We start from the raw sequence: 17,728 nt of genomic DNA, 5'->3' as shown, positions 1-17,728 counted from the left end.
ACGTTTTCATAGTAAAGGCCTAGTTTAACAACAACCTTTACCTTTTTCTCTTTTCCCATGAAGCAACCTTTAAAGCCTTATTATTATTATTTAAAGGGCAGAAATTAACAATATTTCTTCTAAAATAAAAGGGCAGAAACAACCTCTTAACACTTTTTTAGAAGAAAAACAACCTCTAACATAGAGTATGTAAATATATAGTATTTTAACCTCATTTATTATGGTATTTTTATCGTTATGGTTTTTGTATTTTTTCCTCTTTTTTTTGAGAAGTTTTTTTTTTTGGTGGTATTTTTTCCTAAATTTAGGAAATTGGAACATTTCTCAATCTATGTGTGTTATAATTGCACAGTGAGTCAGTGACAATGCTTTTTTATTTTTATTTTTTTATAAGACACAGTGACAATGCTAATCTTCTCTCTATACGGTTTCAATTTTATTGGATTTCCCTAAAAAGAATACTATAGTTATGTTAGGTTCTCATTTTTTATCCTTTTTTGGATACAAAAAAAAAAAGAATTAGAAAAGAAAAGAAAAATGCAATATATTTATATTATTTTGTAACTTAAAAAAAAAATTGACTCAATGTGATATCATGGTTATATTTTATCTAATCGATTTCATTTATTATTTTTGGTCTAATGGTGCCTCTTATAACTTTGGGGCTTTGGGGGGGGGGTGGGATTCGGAAGTAGTTTAGGAGATTTCTAATCATTTCAAATTTTTAATTTTTTTTAGTAATTTATATAATTATTTACGTACTATTTTTTTTAAGAAAAATTATAATATTTCAAAGCTTAGGTTTCCAATTACACTTGACCTCTTGGTTTAAAAGGGTCTTTAAAAACAAAATGACCAATTGATCCATACTCTATGGCTCCCCCCCCCCCCCTTCCAAAAAAAAGGCTTGTGAGTTGTGACCTCAAATTTTTTTTTTTTTTTTTGGTTTTTTGTTTATGTGTTTTACTTATAGAACTAAGAATCTATATTTCTCAAAAGAGTCTTGTCACCCAATTGATTGACTCTTTATTTTACTTTCAATAGACATATTTAGTGTTCAAACTCCAATTTCTAATTTAATAGAGTCTGACTACGAACTTCTATTAAAAAAATTAACATGGTTACATTTAAAAAAGAAAAATTAAATTGTTATATTATATGTTCTTTATTTTTTTTTTTAGAGTTTCAATCTATGTAGTTCTCTTCTGTAGTTTTGCTCTTTATTATTAGATCAAAACATCAATTGATTTTTGGTATAAGTAAAGATTGAATTTTAGATTTCTTATTTCACCATTAGAGGATTTACCAGTTGAATTAATTGAAACCTACACATTAAATTTTGTGGCATTCAAATGTTATTTATTATTTGATTTGTCAATTTATTTTTTTATGCATTATTTAAAACAACACAAATTTAAAATTTAAACATTTGATTAATTACTTAATCTTTTTGAAATTTTATAAGCATAAATGATATAATAATAAAAAATTTTCTATTGTTCATCTCAAAAAATAAAATAAAATAAAATAAAATAAAAATTGTAATTCAACAGTAAATTGTGACATTAATACAATGATAAAGGTTCGAGTTGTTGCCAAAATCTGTTCTCCCGGACCCACTATTTATAAAAAAAAAAAAAAAGGATTAACTTAACGAAGACTCACCTAAATTGGTGGAGTGAAGGGCGGAACAAAATCTTTGCCCCAACGGCAAGTTTGGTTGCGCGATCCCACTTGACTATATTTACTACTCCCAGTGCCAACCCACACTCCTCACCCTTTGCCTTTTTGTCTTTCAGTAAGCTCTCTCTTGCTCTCTCTCTCGTCTTAACATCTTTGGTGATTTTTGGGTAATTCTCACTCATTTTATTTTGGGTGCAAATTATACAGATCAAGCCCGCGAAGTAAATCTTGATTACACTTTCTTCCCTGTCCATAAGGTATTTCCTCCTTATTTTTCTGTTTTCGTTACTCGAATAAAACATATGTTAATAAATTTCTTAATATTATTACCAAATAAGTGGTCATTTCTAATTACGGTATGGTTTATTTATTCATTCTTTGTCTAACATTCGTTATTGATCTAGTGCAAAAGTTATAGATTTCAGTTTTGGTTGTTTACCACCGTACACCCTTGGTGGGTGCGATGGTCACTCCACAGTTAAGATTTTGTATTATTGTCTGGTTAAACCATCTGTTGTGAATTTTTATTTATGTTAATTTTAATGATTTGCTTTTATTTATTGAGTACTATTGATAGGTAAAGATTTGGATTGTGTTATTGAGTATTTAATTTTTTGTTGTTGTTGTTGTTATTATTATTATTATTATTTCAGAAAGTTTTATTACCACAAAACAAAGGAAACAAGGAAAAGTGTTCCAAAAGGAACTCAAAAACCTTGCCGAGGACAAACATGAGCCCCAGCACAACCCACAGTCTACAATCTTACAATCAAAACTAAAAACTCCTTATAAGTCTCATTTCAGTTCACTTTGCTACACTGAACACTATAGCTCACTACAAATGTGATAACTATCAATTACACATAGTAAGACCCCCAATTGGAGGCAAGAGTGCAACTACTAGGAGTTCAAAGAATTTTCCTTCCCTTCTTCCCTTTACATCCCTTTTTATACTCTTAATCGGTTGCTCTTCTGTATTGATGCTTCCTCCATGAAATGGGGTAGTTTGGAACATGGTTTCCCATCGTTTGATGTGGGGTATTTGGAGGGATAGAAATGCTCGAACTTTTGAAGGCAACAAAAGTTCGATTCGGGACATGAAGATGTCTTTTTTCCATACTCAGTTTGGGTGGACTTATTCTTCGGGTGTTTTATCTTTTTCTTTGTTATCTAATTTGCTTGATAGATGTACTTTCTTTTTTCTTAGTTTTGTTTTTGTAACTTTGCCTACCTCAGTAGACATCCTGAGTGCTATGGCTCTTTTTGTACTAGTTTTTCTTTCAACGAAGTTTGTAAGTTGTAAAAAAGACATGAATTATGTTATTTCTTTGTATCCAAATGTGATAAACAGTAGCCCACCAAGCCACCTTGCACAAAAAAGCTTTGAAGTTACTGCCCTGTGGGTAATGTATTCCCAAATTGACCACCTCCTCCCAATTATAGGATATACCAGGAACCAAACTAAGCTGCATTATCGCTTGCCAACTTCTTTTGCTGAAAGGGCACTTGAAAAAAAGAAAAAAGAAAAAGGTTCCTAGTTTCAATCACCATTTTGCAGTAGCATCGACTATCCTCATTGTATCAACCTTGCTTTAGTTGAGAGCCTGTCTTTCATTGCTTACCATCCTGTGAAGCTATGCTTTGGTATTGCAGCAGGAAACCAAATCAGTGTCCACCAGGGGACCTTGCTTTGAAGATAATTCCAGGTGGCTGCAATGCAAAATTTCCCTGAAGGAGATGTAGTTCAGATCACTCTATCGTTCTCTTTGAGATCTATTATATGCAATTTACTTTGAATCTTGACCGAATCTTCAGACCTTGTAGGCCTCCAATGTTATTCCTTGTCTTTAAGTACACTGCAGAACCTTGCCTGAAGAGAACTAGCTGCCTTATAGATAACCCTAGGCCAATAAGCTTGGTGAAACACCCCATCTAGGTGCCAATTGTCCAGCCATAGGAATATGCTCTTCCCATCACCTACTTCATGCCTTACAAGCTACTTGGCTTTTGTGATGAGCTTCAATAGATTCCTCCAATTCCAAGTGCAATCCTGAGGAATTTTGACAGCTCAGAAGCTTCTTCCCTTCAGTAACATAGCATGCATCCAGGCCACCCAAAGAGAACCTGCAGGAGTGAAAAGATTCCAAATATGCTTTATAGCTGCAGCTTCATTCCAATCTATTGTATCTTTTAAATTAGTTGCAGTGTGGGGTGGGGTGAGGTCTTGTGGGTAGGGGATGAACCAGAAAGACCAGTTTGCCTTAACCTGCAAGGCAGGGCAAAAACGAGGCAAAATAGTTGATCTACAGGTCAGGATCAGGACACCTATGATTCGACCCCACCCGCCTTGATTGCTAAGAGCAAGTAGTTTTGATAAAATGTTAGATTGTTGATATAAGTGTGTCCGTGGACTGATATTTTGCTTGTGAGTTTGATTTGGTACTTTGCAATACTTGTTGATTTGCAGATTATGGGAAAACCAATTGTAATATTTGACTTTTTTTTAAAGAAAAACTTCAAAAAAAAAATCATAAGCCAGTACTAGTGATGTAGCATACTACCCTCCAATACTAATATTTAATCTATGAAAATCCTCATGCAAAATTTTGAAAAAAATGAAATCAATGAAATTTATGTTAGTTTGTTGGAATGTGATATTGGATTACATCTGTTACATTACCAATTGTCCCAAAAATTTAAGCTATTGAGATATGGTTAATTTAACCACTTAACCGCATACTTCTTACACTCCCTTTCGCTCGTAGGCTCAAACTCCATTTTAATAGGTGAGGCCTAACACGTGTGATTTTAAATGGGAGGTAGTGTGGAGGAGACATGAATCAAACTTAGGACCTTATGTTCTGATACCATGTTAAATTACCAATTGTTCCAAAAACTTAAGCTATTGGGATATGGTTAATTTAATCATTTAACCATATACTTCTAACAGCATCGACAAATATGAGATTGTTATTGAAAAATGAATTTGCTGCAAATTTTAGAACAAAATTATTTATAAATGATTTCAATGATTACGAGTTCCATTTAGATAGATAATTGAGTTGAAATATATTTAGAAATAATTAATTCATGCCTTCTTTTATTTATATTTTTTTAACGCTGAATAAATATTAGTTTTATTTTTCATGTATTAAGTTATTTTTGAGTCTTAGCTATTTCTCATTCTTGAGCAATGATTTTATTTTATTTTATTTTTTTAATTCACGTCCCTAATCAAGGTCTTTCAAGTCTATATATCTTGTACAAAAGGTATTTGAAAAATTATATAATGCGCATAAGATTTTTGAAAATAAACTAAACATGCAATTTCACAATCCTAGTTTTTTCAAATTAAATTTCTAATTAAACTTAGTTCTACGAGGGAATGCCAAGACCTTGTAACTTAATTGACACTTCTTGATGTTTTAATGGAAACGTCTAAGATTCAAATCCCCATTTCTCCATTATAACTATCGAATTTAAATTCACGAGGGAATTCAAATCCCCATTTCTTCATACAACACGCTGTCCACCTCAATGCCTCTAACATGATTAGCTCTTCTATGAGAGTTCGTCAATCTATGAAAGAAATGTGTATTGTTATCACCCTCCTTCACAAATAAGGCACGGGACTTTGTTCCAAAAAATGAGCCAAATGTTTAATTTCACCTCTAAGCTGTGTTCTACGAGTTTGTTCCTCACGCGAGAGCCCCTTCTCTAGCATCCAAACCCATTAACTCAGTCAGCAGAATCTTCCTAAAAGACAAACCCCCAAATTCCTACTTATTGGGCTTCTTTAGATCTACTTTAAGTGCCTTTAAATTCTGAGTAAGAATGAAACTTAGAGAGCCTATGAAATGATAACCATTCCACTACTGCTGAACTCTCAACAAAACCATCAGCTTTCAACCACATATTTCAAATTTGAAAGCACATCACCTCCTACTAATGCCACAAGCTTTGACCAAAAGAGGACAGTGATAAGAAACAACACAAGGAAGCACCCTTTGAGACACATCCATAAAATGATCTATCCAGTCCACTGAAACCAGAGTCCTATCGATTCTTGACATAGATGATTCGTCAGAATCCCTAAACCATGTAAAAGATGCCCCTTCCAAAGGTAAATCAACTAGGTTATTATCCTTGATGAAATATGAGAATGCAAACTTGGCCAGACTAAAAGAATCTCAGCCAATTCTCTCACTTGGGTATCTAATTAAATTAAAATCACCAATCAAACTCCATGTCTGGACTAAAAGAATCTCAGCCAATTCCCACAAATCACCCTGCTGGCTATCATCATTAGGACCATACACTCCTGTACAAGCCCATTCAAAGCCATCAACTACATCCCTCAATAACACTTTGACTGAAAACTGCCCCACTGTTGCATCAATTTTCTCAAAGGCCCTCTTATCACAAGACATCCCCCTGCTGTGTGATCAGCATTTAAAACAGCCCAATCAATAAAAGGACGACCCCATAAACTCTTAACAACAACAGAGTTTAAAGAATCTAGTTTAGTTTCAGGGAAGCATATAATATGGTACTTCCACTACTTGAGTAGATTCTTCACTACCTCTCTCTTCCTGGATTATTCAACCTCCTAACATTCCAAGATAAGAGTCTCAAATAGATAACCACTAATCAACCCCAACCCATTTGAAGATCCTCTACTCCTACAAAACAAAATCCTTTAAAAACTAAAAATTGAATGGGTTGGCATTCTAGTGAACCTTTAAAAATTTAGAACTTTAGTGAACCTTTTATCATTAAAGGAATGTCAAAAATTAAAAAACCTCTATGTTGTGGAGTTCACTAAAAATTCTAAAGAATTTTGATACATTTTATTTATTTGAATGTGCATGGTCAAAAATTGGCTGTTCAATCTCCCCCCCCCCCCCCCCGGTCCCCCAAAAAAAAAGGGTTGAGGTACTATCTATTGCATCCATTGTAGCAACAATGGATACTTTGGTTCATGGCTTCATGCTGTATATGGATCACACTTGTTGTGAAAGTACTTTCTTTTTCACGGGTTCATCTGCGTATGGATTGATCAGATGAAACAATAGTTTTTAGTTTGCCCGAATCATCTTTGGGCACACAGTGAGATGCGTGATAATTAGAGTTATTATTAGGTGCTCCTGGAACAGGAGACTCTTTCACATTCATGGTGGATTACCAAAAAAATCCCAAATTATTTGTTCATGATTGAAATTAAATAGGCTTCTTTGTTTAAAAAAAAATTAATTTTAAATACAGCTGAATTATCTCCATGCCAGGAATAGAGTCAAACTGAGAATTTATGATGGGATTGAGTCAGAGCAATCCTTCAGGAAGTGATGCAAATGAATCTTCATTACTTGGTAAGTTTTAATTCTTTTGCATATTTTTGTGTTTCTTTGTTTTTGCTAAACCTCTAATATTGTTCATTTGTTCTTGGTTTTTATTGCAAGATACAGAAATTAACGGCACATATATAAACACGCAAATTTCTGTTATCTCAATGAATTCCAGCCAGGGTTCTTCATTTTGTCAACAATCCATTATGAAGGAAATAGCTCAAGGTGAGTCAAACAGGACTGATGGCGGCGTGGTATTCCAAGCAGCAAACTGTGGACATGCCTTAGTTGACACAAGTCCAGAATTACGTCAGGTAAAACTTAACTTGGAATACACTGTAAATGATATGTTTAAAACCCACCTTTTTCTTTAGGCTGTCTGCTAAAGAAGTTGATGAGTTGACATCGCGACCCATCCAGCAGGCTGGGGTTTCTTCCCATATGAAGCTTCTAAACTGGAACACACCGATAAGGCTTGTCAAAGTTACACCACTTCTGACTTCACTGCGGCATGAAACACTTCTAAATTGGAAATCATCGATACTCGATAGGGCTTCTAAAAATTGCACCACTTTCATGGCTTCACTGCGGGCTACATGAAACAACTGTTTAGTGAAGGAACACGTGAACGACATAGTGTTGCTGCGCCTTCACAGACCAAACAGTGACCTCTCACTGATACAACATAGGCCAAAGATCAGATTTTCTTCTCTCAAATTCGCCCTCAAACAATTCCACTCCTTTTTTTTTTGATAGGTAATCAAAGAACTAATATTAATTAGAATCTCCAATTTCTCCCAGGTCCCATTTCCCTTCTCTCTCTCTCTCTCAATCCATTACTTTCTCACTATTCATTTCTAATGAAATCATTTTGTGATCAGGAAACTCAAGGTATAGTTGATGTTCCTCGCGATTTGAGCAGTTCCATCAGCTCCGACTTTGCTCAGATGTTTTCCTTGCTTCAGAGCATTTTCAAGATCTCACTTTGTATCTACAAAAAGATACTATTGTTTCTACCTCCTTTGATCCGTTCCAAACTGGTAAACTCACAATGCCTCTGAGCTACGATTCTGCTAAATGAAGAAATAAGAAAACTAAAAAGCAAAAATTACTGATGTGATTTTTTTTGGCCAATGTAGGACCGTACTGTTGTTGGAGTCTTACTGCTTGCTTTTTTTCTGGGGTTTAAGGAGATTCTCGAGGTAATGATATATTCTCATTTGCTTAAACAAATTGCATGCACATCAATGTCAATAGCCATACATTGTCCTCCAATTTTAAGTTAAGATTAAACCCTGCTCTACAAAATTTATTTTTGGGTTTTTTTAATTTTAGTGATAAAGATGAAAGGTCTTTGGTATTTGTGATGTCTATGTTTAAAGGTACTTTGCATAAATTGCTTAGTTCGTTAGTGATGAATGTCCTGGATTACTTGACAACTAGTTATGACATGTGGGGTCAGTTGCCTATAAATTTCACCGGTTGGAAGCGAGTCCAAGGGGGCTCATCTTTGGAAAGATTTCCTACCTTATTAAAAAAAAGGAAGAGTGAAAAAAAAGGAACCTGTGAAAATTTTAGTGACAGTAAGTACTGACATATGAAGTTATTTGAAAGCCTATTTCACTTATTACCAATCACACATCTGTCATAAAGATAACTTGGCAGCTTTTCTTGTGTTCAAGTCTAATATAATAAGAGTAATACCATGTCTGTGTGTGAGCGAGTTCAAGTTCAAGTTCAAGTTCAAGTCTGAATGTAAATAGAGTGTGTGTCAGTGTGTTTGGGTGTTAGACTTTCAGATTTCAATATCTGCTAAGTATGGTGTTGGCTTTGGGGAAAAGTAGCTTAAGCTTTGCAAATGCTAATGCCTTATGTTCACATTAAGCTTAATCGCAAATTAGAACTATGGAGGAATAAATTATTAGGTCTTGTTAGAAATTTATTTATTTATTTTTCAGAATGCTCTATCGAGGCCATAGCGGAATCCATAATAGATTCTATTATGTTATTGACGTAGGACAAATTGGGAAGTCTATCTATGTGAGCTTGTGTAGGTTTAAGGTTAGGTGAATTTGGGATATAGTGTTTACAGTTGTAGAAGAAAGGGTTAGGGCTCAAAAGTGACTATAGGTTGTTAAGATGGGGAAAAAAAAGCAAGAATATTATCTCTTTAAAAAGGGTAGACTTTTTGAGGGAAGTGAATGTCATCATTATAACTCAAGTCCTTAGATTATTGCAGTCTCTCCAAATTTTTATATTGTTTAGAGAATGAACAGTTATTTTTAGCATTTGCATACTCACATTTTCAAATAGATTTTTCAACAGACTCTCTATCCTTACTTTATTTGATTTAAATATTATTTCTTCATTCATTCTATATTCATTATTTTATTCTCCTTTATTATATTTTTTAAAATTTTTTTCATAGTAAAGGTTAGTTTGAGAGAAGCTTGAATGCAACCTTTATCACTCTCATCCCAAAAAAAAATTGAGGCAGTAGAAGTGAGGGATTTTCCTACTATTAGTTTTATTGGGGGGATTTATAAAATTATTGCTAAAGTTTTAGCCATTCGACTGCCTGTTGTTCTTGATGATATCATCTCAGCATCTCAGAATGCTTTTGTATTGGAGTTGCAAATTCTTGATTCTGTTTTGATTACTAACGAATGTCTAGATTGTAGATTGAAGTCTGGTCAACTAGGGGTGCTATATAAATTGGATGTAGAGAAGGCTTTTGAGCATGTGAACTGGAACTTTCTCATTCTTATATTAGAGTGATGTGGTTTTACTGAAAAGTGGAGGTAGTGGATTTTCTTTTGTTTATCTACTGTTCGCTTCTCCATCTTGATTAATGGTTCTCCATGTGATTTTTTTGGAAGCTCTAGGGGACTGAGACAAGGAGATTCGATGTCTCCTTTGTTATTCGTTATTGTCATGGACACTGGGTAAAATGTTGGATAAAGTTGTCAATGAGGGCTGCATATTAGGTTTCATAATGGGTATTCTAGAGGCAATTATTCGGTAATATCTCATCTCCTCTTTGTCGACGATACTCTTATTTTTTGTGATGTTGATCTTGATTAGCTTCTTCTTCTTCGTATAATACTCATTTGGTTTGAGGCAGTTTCGGGTTTGAAAATAAATTTGGGTAATCAGAGTTGGTTCTTGTAGGAGCAGTTTTGAATATTCTACTATTGGTGGATGTGCTAGGCTGTAAGGAAGGGTCACTTCCAATGAAATACTTAGGTCTTCCTTTGGGTGCTCACTTCAAAGATAGGTCTTGGAATCCAATTTTGGAAAAGGTGGAAAGAAAACTTGCAAGATGGAAACGTTATTATTTATCCAAGGGAGGTAGAGACACTCGAATTAAGAGTACTTTATCAAGCTTGCCTACCTACTTTCTTTCTTTATTTCCTATCCTGACAGTTGTGGCTAATCATATTCAAAAACTGCAGTGAAAATTTTTATGGGGTGGTATGAGGGAAGGGACTAAACGTCGTCTGGTTAAATGGGCAGATGTTTGTACTCCTCTTTCTGCAGGTGGTTTGGGTATTAGAAGATTGAGGCTTTTTAATGAATCCTTGTTAGGGAAATGGTTGTGGCGATATGGTTATAAGAAGAATGCATTATGGAGAAGGGTGATAGAAGTGAAGTATGGCAGTGAATTGGGGGGGGGGGGGGGGGGACAGTGCTCTAATCCAATTCTTGATCCTTATTTATGGAGTTGGTATGTGGAGAACTATGAGACAGGGATGTTATGTACTGTGGGGTAATATTAGCATACTCCAGACGTGGCATGAACTGTGGTTATGTGCCACTAATAAGCTACGAAACATGCTATCCAAAGCTTGCTGCGTGGGTGAATTCTGCATTTTCTGTATATGATGTTATGTATGTTTAGAATAATCTGTGCTTTTTTTTTTTGAAATAATAAGTCTGGATTTTTTTCCCAATAAACTTTTTGTCATTCATTCATTCTCTGTGCATGAAACACAGGTTGTTTGCACTCTTGGAGTTGGAGGTGTATTTTTTGTAAGCATCTTACTTTGCTTGTGGGCTATGGACTGTTAAAAGCCGGAATTTTCATCTCCAGAATTAGCTAACGATCAAAAATATCAGAAAAAATTCAGGATGATTGATGCAAGGAAGGAAAAATTATTTCAATTTTTTTTTCCAGATTTTACTTTTGAATTATGAACCTAATTTGTTTTTAATTTTTTAATTTATTTTAATTTTGTTGAGGATTCTGTTTTCAAAAGGGCCCTTGTAAACTGCAGTTATGATGTATGAAATTTATGCCGAAATTTTTAATTGTTACGTGCTGCTGGCTCCTAACTTGGCGCTAATACCAAACAAACCCAAACGACTAATTAGTAGAGCCTATCCTTTATGTTCTGTTCAATTGTTTTTTCTAAATTCCTATCCCCTCTCTTATGATGCCCCTTTGATCTGTCCGACGTCAACAATGAGATTGTATCATAATGATTCCATCTAAAAAGGTTTCATCCAACCCGCTAACCCGACGAAATTGACCAAATCCAACCTAACCAAACACCTTGAGTTGGTTTTTCATGATTTGTAAGTTGGGTTGGGTTAGAGTTTTATTTTGAGCATTGGGTTGGATCAGGTTCAGATTGATAGTGTTTTCAACCCAATTCAGCCAACTATAGATATAAACTTATTTTATTATCATTTTTTTAAATTTTGTTTTATGATTTATTTTGGTATTTTGAGAATAGTTTTGATGAATTTGAAAAGTTCGAATATGATTTAAACATATTATGTGAATTAATAACTTAGTGAATAAAGTTCTTAAATAGTTCATGGAAATCCAAATGTTGGGTTGGAAATCCAAAAGTTAGAATATGATTTAGACATACATGTAAGCACAACTTACCAATTCAACCTAGTTGGGTTGGTTTCCACATGTTGGGTTGGAAATATCTCAACTGTACATTGGGTTGAAAAAACCCTTTAATCCAGCTCATACACGCCCCTTATTCTGTCTTTGGAAATAACGGTTGTGCTTTTGACAAATTGATGTTGGCCTCCTGCATGATGATCGATAAGAATTTGTTGGTATGATACTTTTGTGATATTGACGAAGTGAATGGGATAAGAACAATGAAAATCTTGTTGTATGAATGGACCCTTTAAATCATCACATCAGTCCGCGTATCTCATAATGCGTCCCGTTCTGGTTTTGCTGATAAGAGTCGCAACCCCAATTTCAAAAGTGGCTTCCTGCCTTCCTGGTTTTGCTTCATCATTTGTGCATTGTTTATTGTCATTTTGCTTTGGATTCTCCCACGAAAATCGAGTGCTTTCATTTCTGTTTTGCATAGCATTTGATTGACTGGACCATTTGCATTGGTTTGTTTGCTGCCTTTACTGATGGGAGCTATCCTCCCGCTATTACATATTGATTCCATAGGATTATGTAAGGATTTATTGAGGTGGTGCTGATACGAGTTTCTACTTTCTTTTGTACTGATGGGTTACGCTTTAATGAGTAATAGAAAATCACCTAAACATGTTCATCTAAGCATTTGAACGAGTAACAGAAAATTTAGTATACCAATTCGGCTGGCCCAAAAAGGCTAACCTAATTAGATAATTAGTTATTTATTTAATAAAAGTTATTAAATAAAGTAACTGCCAAGGCAATTAAACGTACGTAGGATTAAAAGAAGAGAAAATAGTTTTTCTCTACAGAATCTTGAAAATACACTTTTTCAAAGGAAAATCAATGTACATAAAGACTAATTGAGAGACCACTCTTCTCGGGCACCATGTGGAATTGGGATGTTGATTAGAGGTATTCTCAAGTCTTGGTTTTGAATTTCATTGCATCAAGGTACGCTTTCTATTCTTTGTTCTAGAATTCAAGGTTACATGTTATCTCTCATGAATGAAGTAGATCTGTGTTTGTTGCTTCCACTGTGTGTTTTCTATGAGATGCAAAGCCAGATTTTCCAACAGTTTAAAAACCAAAACTATCTATTTTCTTATAATAATAAAAACAAAAAAACCTAACTGGCATGAAAAGAAACAAATGAGCAAAAAAGAAAAAAAGAAAGAAAGAGAACTTCTTGAACGTGGTTGGGTGAAGAGCCAAGAGGAAAGACAAAACGTTCAATTTTTTTAACGTGGTTGGGTAAATAGCCAAGGAGTTTGTGAACGTGGCTAGTTCAATTTTTTGTTCAAAATTGTTAAAGTATTAGCATTTATGTATTCCATGTAATATATAAGTGTTATGTGGTTTAGCATTAACGGCCTATGTCTAAAGAAGAAACCCTCAAAGATTACATCTTTATTGAATAAAAGTGTAGTAAATAACCTGTGTTTCAATAAACCATAACATGTGTATATAGCAGACTAAACCTTAGACTTCTAGTACAAGTAGGAGACTTATTTTACACACAATGTACATGGGTTGGGCCTATTACATTGAACTAATATGTCTAATATATCTCTAACAACCTCCCCCTCAAACTTAAGGTGCAAGCTCGATGAAAACATGGGGTTGGATAAGCGTGAAAAGATGCCTTGAAAGAAACCACGATGATAAATTGGCCAATAGAGCAATTTTGGAGCTTGACATGAAGAAATAGAGTCTGAAGTTGAAATCTATGCGAAAAATTGTTTTGCAAGATAGGCTTTTTTGAAAATTTTGATTTCTAGTCAAAAGTCAATGCAAAAATCAAAGTCAAATCATGAGGTTAATGGTCAAAGTACAAGTCAATGGGCAGCAGTCAAAGTGGTGCAGTCACGAGTCATATAAAGGATATCTAGGTTGGGTCAATTTGGTTGGGGTGTGCAACCAATCCACAAACCTGCCAAAATTGAACCTGCCAAGTTAGATAAGTTTTTATGAATTGGTAAGTTAAGTTGGGTTGTGAAATATTTTTTCACAATGGGTTGGGTTAGGTTTGGGTCATAAGATTAAAAAATCCGCCTAATGCAACTCGACCCATCTATATTTAATATATATTTAAATTTTAAAAACTATATTTAAAAATATATTATACAATTTTGTTATTTACTTTTTTCCCCTTTTTCTAAATAATAAAACTCAAACCTTAAGTTCTCCTCATATAGTTTGTGTTGGTTTGGTGTTATACTCAGCATTATTTGGAAATAAATTTGCTTTTATTTGTGGTGGTGTTGTTCTAATGCTCAATTTAATAATAATAATAATAATAATAATAATAATAATAATAATAATAATAATAATAATAACAGTCCAAGTTAGTTAAGTCAGATGATGTGTTGTTGACTGATGTAAAATAACATGTTTGTATCGCATACAAAACATATGTAGCGGAAAAATAACGAATTTACTTCATTCATAAAAGTTAACACGTACTATGTAAGTTTCAGAATTTGAGAACAAGAAAGTGTACCTTGGAGTGGTGAATTTCAAAATCGAAGATCAGAAGCACTTGGGAACATTTTCAATCTTCACTCTAATTCCACTAACGCCCAAGATGTGTGGTTTCTCAATCAGTTTTCCAATAAGAGAATGTCAAAATGTCTAACACAACTTACACCACTTCACAATGGTGTTCTTACAATTCCTCTACAGAATATTCTGTATGTTTCTCCTTTTGTATCTAACTGATTATCTAATTGGGCTAGCCTTTTGGGCATTTCCAATTGGGCTTAAGGGTGTGGCTTGGAGTGGGACCAAAAGGGACTAATAAGACACTAGCTCCAGTAGACCCTGAGCTTTTCTGTCAACTCTTGACAAGTCCAAAGTTATCATATATTTAATACCATTATATAAATATAGTTGCACTCTAGGCCTAATCTATAAATTATATCCCAAAACTTTATTGTACATGCAACCCCTTCATAAAATATTTGTAGTAATACAAAGTCATGAAAGAAGACTGTCACTTTGTAGATTACTACATCTTAATTTCTTGAGTACCCGGTTTAATCCTTTAAGTTATTCATCATATATTTATGAAATCTAATTTCATAAATATATACTTTAGTAACTCTTTACTAAAGTGGTTATGCCTAATTCTTTGAATAACCAAATCCATTAAACTTATCTCAATGGAATATTTGTATCTCCATTAAGAAACTATGAATTCCATCTTGAGAATATATGTTCCATTAACACTAAATGTGGTTGCCCAACATACTGAGGTTTTGACCGTAACTATAGATCCCACTCCTGATATATCAAAGGAACCTACACTTCATGATCAGGTCCATTATCCTCTCAGGATTAAGAGTTCATGTAAATATGAGTCGTGAGTTTATTATTCATTTGACAGTCGTTAGAAGAATAATAAATCTCACAACGGTCCAGTTTAATATGTCTTAACTCTTAAAACATATCAACATACCAACTAGAAATCTCCATTTCTATGATTAAGACAAATCATCTTAGTAGATGTATTATAGTCTTCGCAGATGAAATGCCCAATTTCATCATCGACTACGAACTAAAATTTTGAGTTTACAAAGAACTTGTGATTTATATCTTCTGTGACTAAATCACATACTATGCATCTCATGGACTATATGATAATATCCCAATATTCATGTTACCATTATTTTAGATAACAATAAAACAACTTTATTAAACACAACATTAAGTCATATATGATGTCATATATAATAACATACATAGCATCATACGATAGGATTTAAAGGCACTAATCCTAATATTGACGTGGCGAGGCTTGCGTGGTAGTGATGTGGCAGTTGGTGTGGGCTAAGGTTGACATGATGCAACTTGCGTGGTTGTTGACGTGGCGTGTGTGATGTCATTGGATGATGTCATAATGACATCAACAAGGTTCTTCGCTTTGTGGAGGCGCGTGCATTCCCACCGGTGTGTGGAGGCAAGTGTAGAAATCCAGGAGGTGCGTGAGAGCGCATGTGAGGTCGGATGAGGGCCAGATTCTTGGGTTTTGTAGATCAGGGGACGACAAGGCCTTCATGGCAGCGTGTGTGCCTAAAAGCTGAATTAGGAGTCAAGAATTTGAAACAGCTCATGGAAGATTCGCTTGTGCCAGTGACTATGCGTGGCAATGCGTGGCGGCTGTTGATGGATACCGGATTTCAAGATTTTTCTAGCAGGAAGCTGAAGAGCATGACCGTGTGATTTGGACAGACACGACTTGCTTGGGTTTGTGGATCTTGGATACGGAAACGAGGCAGTGACGATGGGTCCGTAACAGCTTTCTGTATGATGTCATGGGGTCCAGATCAGGAGGTAAACAGTAGAGTTATGGTGGATCTGTGTTATGCATGTGGGAATCTTCCTTACTGTGTTAGAGATATTTTGCTTGATACCAAGAATGAAAATTGGCTCTGATATCATGTTAAATATTAGCATGATGTGTATACCATGTTGAATATGCTAGAGTAGATGCGGAAGAGGAAGTATAATATAAGAATATGAGAGCATGAGGGTTACGTGGTTCAGCCTTGTCAGCCTACAAAGCTTGCGTTACAATGATCCGTAACATGTGTGTATATAGTAGACTAAACCCTAGACTTCCAATACAACTAGGAAACTTGTCTTGCACACAAAGTATGTGAGTTTGACTCTATTACATTGGGCGAATATGTCTAATATATCTCTAACACTCCCCTCAAATCAAGGTGGAAGCTTGATGAAAGCTTGAGTTTGATAAGCATGAGAAGATCCCCCTTGTAGATGCCTTGAAGAAATTATGATAAAAAATGTAGCCCTTAAGGGTTTCTTCCGTAGATATAGGCCGTCAAGGCTGAACCACATAACCCTTGTATACAATATGGTATACATAAATAGTCCAAATTTGGTAAGGATGAGATGTAAAACTCATGTTTTACACTATCTAATAAGATATTACTACATTAGTTTTTTACTTAAAACTCAATACATCCTATCATCCCTAATAACATCTCAATAAACTCTTAGTTTGATTGGATTTTTAGATGGGTATTAGAATTGATTGGATATAACTGTATCTATTCTTTAATATGTAGCATGTACCACTGCATGTCCTTGGTGTGATGATCACTCTATAAGTATAAGTGCTTGTGAGGTGTAGGGGGCTAGGGTTAGGATTTAAGTCTCCAAGAGGGAGCTTTACATACATAAATACTTAGATTAGGCTAGAATATAATTTCTATCTTGTATAAAAAAATATAGAAAAAACTTATATACAATACTTTAGGTGTTGTTCCTTAGGTTCCTCTTTTAAAATTCTGCTATGTGGGTGCTTAATTAAAAAAGTGTAAATTGCAAATTACACTCATAAAGTTTGGGATTGTTTGAATTTTACACCCTAAAATTTTAGAACTTTGATTTTACACCCTGAAATTTGGTTCTGTTAGCAATTCATCTCACATGGTTAGTTTTCGCTGTTAAGTGACATATGTCCATGCTGACATGTTTTATTTTTGCCAAATCACCCCCAAACAGTTCATTTTAGCAAAGACTAAGCGCAGACAACTATCCAAATGATACCGATTTGCCCAAAGCTAAATCACAAAACTCTAATCATACACTACACTGTTTGAGCCAAATTCTAAAATCCCATGTTTGAAAGCCTTAGAGGCTTGTGTTCTTCATCTTGTTCCTCACAATTTCTTCAGCCACAAAAGAGAAAGAGAGTTGGAGATAAAGGAAAGATAACTCACTGTCGGCGTCGCTTGGTGCCTTTGATGATGGAGCCGCTGGTCTAGGT

The 17,728-nt window shown here is 34.6% G+C and overlaps 1 long non-coding RNA gene across 12 annotated transcripts; it reads left to right on the top strand.

Annotated features, from left to right (window-relative positions):
- The first annotated feature begins 1,651 nt into the window (after positions 1–1,651).
- On the top strand, positions 1,652–11,345 carry LOC142644676 (uncharacterized). Of its 12 annotated transcripts, none has more exons than XR_012845964.1 (10): positions 1,652–1,798; positions 1,891–1,940; positions 6,969–7,052; positions 7,149–7,784; positions 7,910–8,068; positions 8,168–8,230; positions 9,710–9,829; positions 9,914–10,049; positions 10,200–10,919; positions 11,025–11,345. It is a non-coding gene; the product is annotated as an uncharacterized LOC142644676 (long non-coding RNA). The 12 variants fall into 12 exon arrangements; XR_012845966.1 differs by having other exon boundaries at positions 9,908–10,049; XR_012845965.1 differs by having other exon boundaries at positions 9,710–10,049; positions 10,200–10,379; positions 10,484–10,919.
- The last annotated feature ends 6,383 nt before the right edge of the window (positions 11,346–17,728 follow it).

This window comes from Castanea sativa, chromosome 7, assembly GCF_040712315.1.
Source record: "Castanea sativa cultivar Marrone di Chiusa Pesio chromosome 7, ASM4071231v1".
NCBI classification, from domain to species: Eukaryota; Viridiplantae; Streptophyta; class Magnoliopsida; order Fagales; family Fagaceae; genus Castanea; species Castanea sativa.
This window is presented reverse-complemented; position numbering and strand designations above follow the sequence as displayed.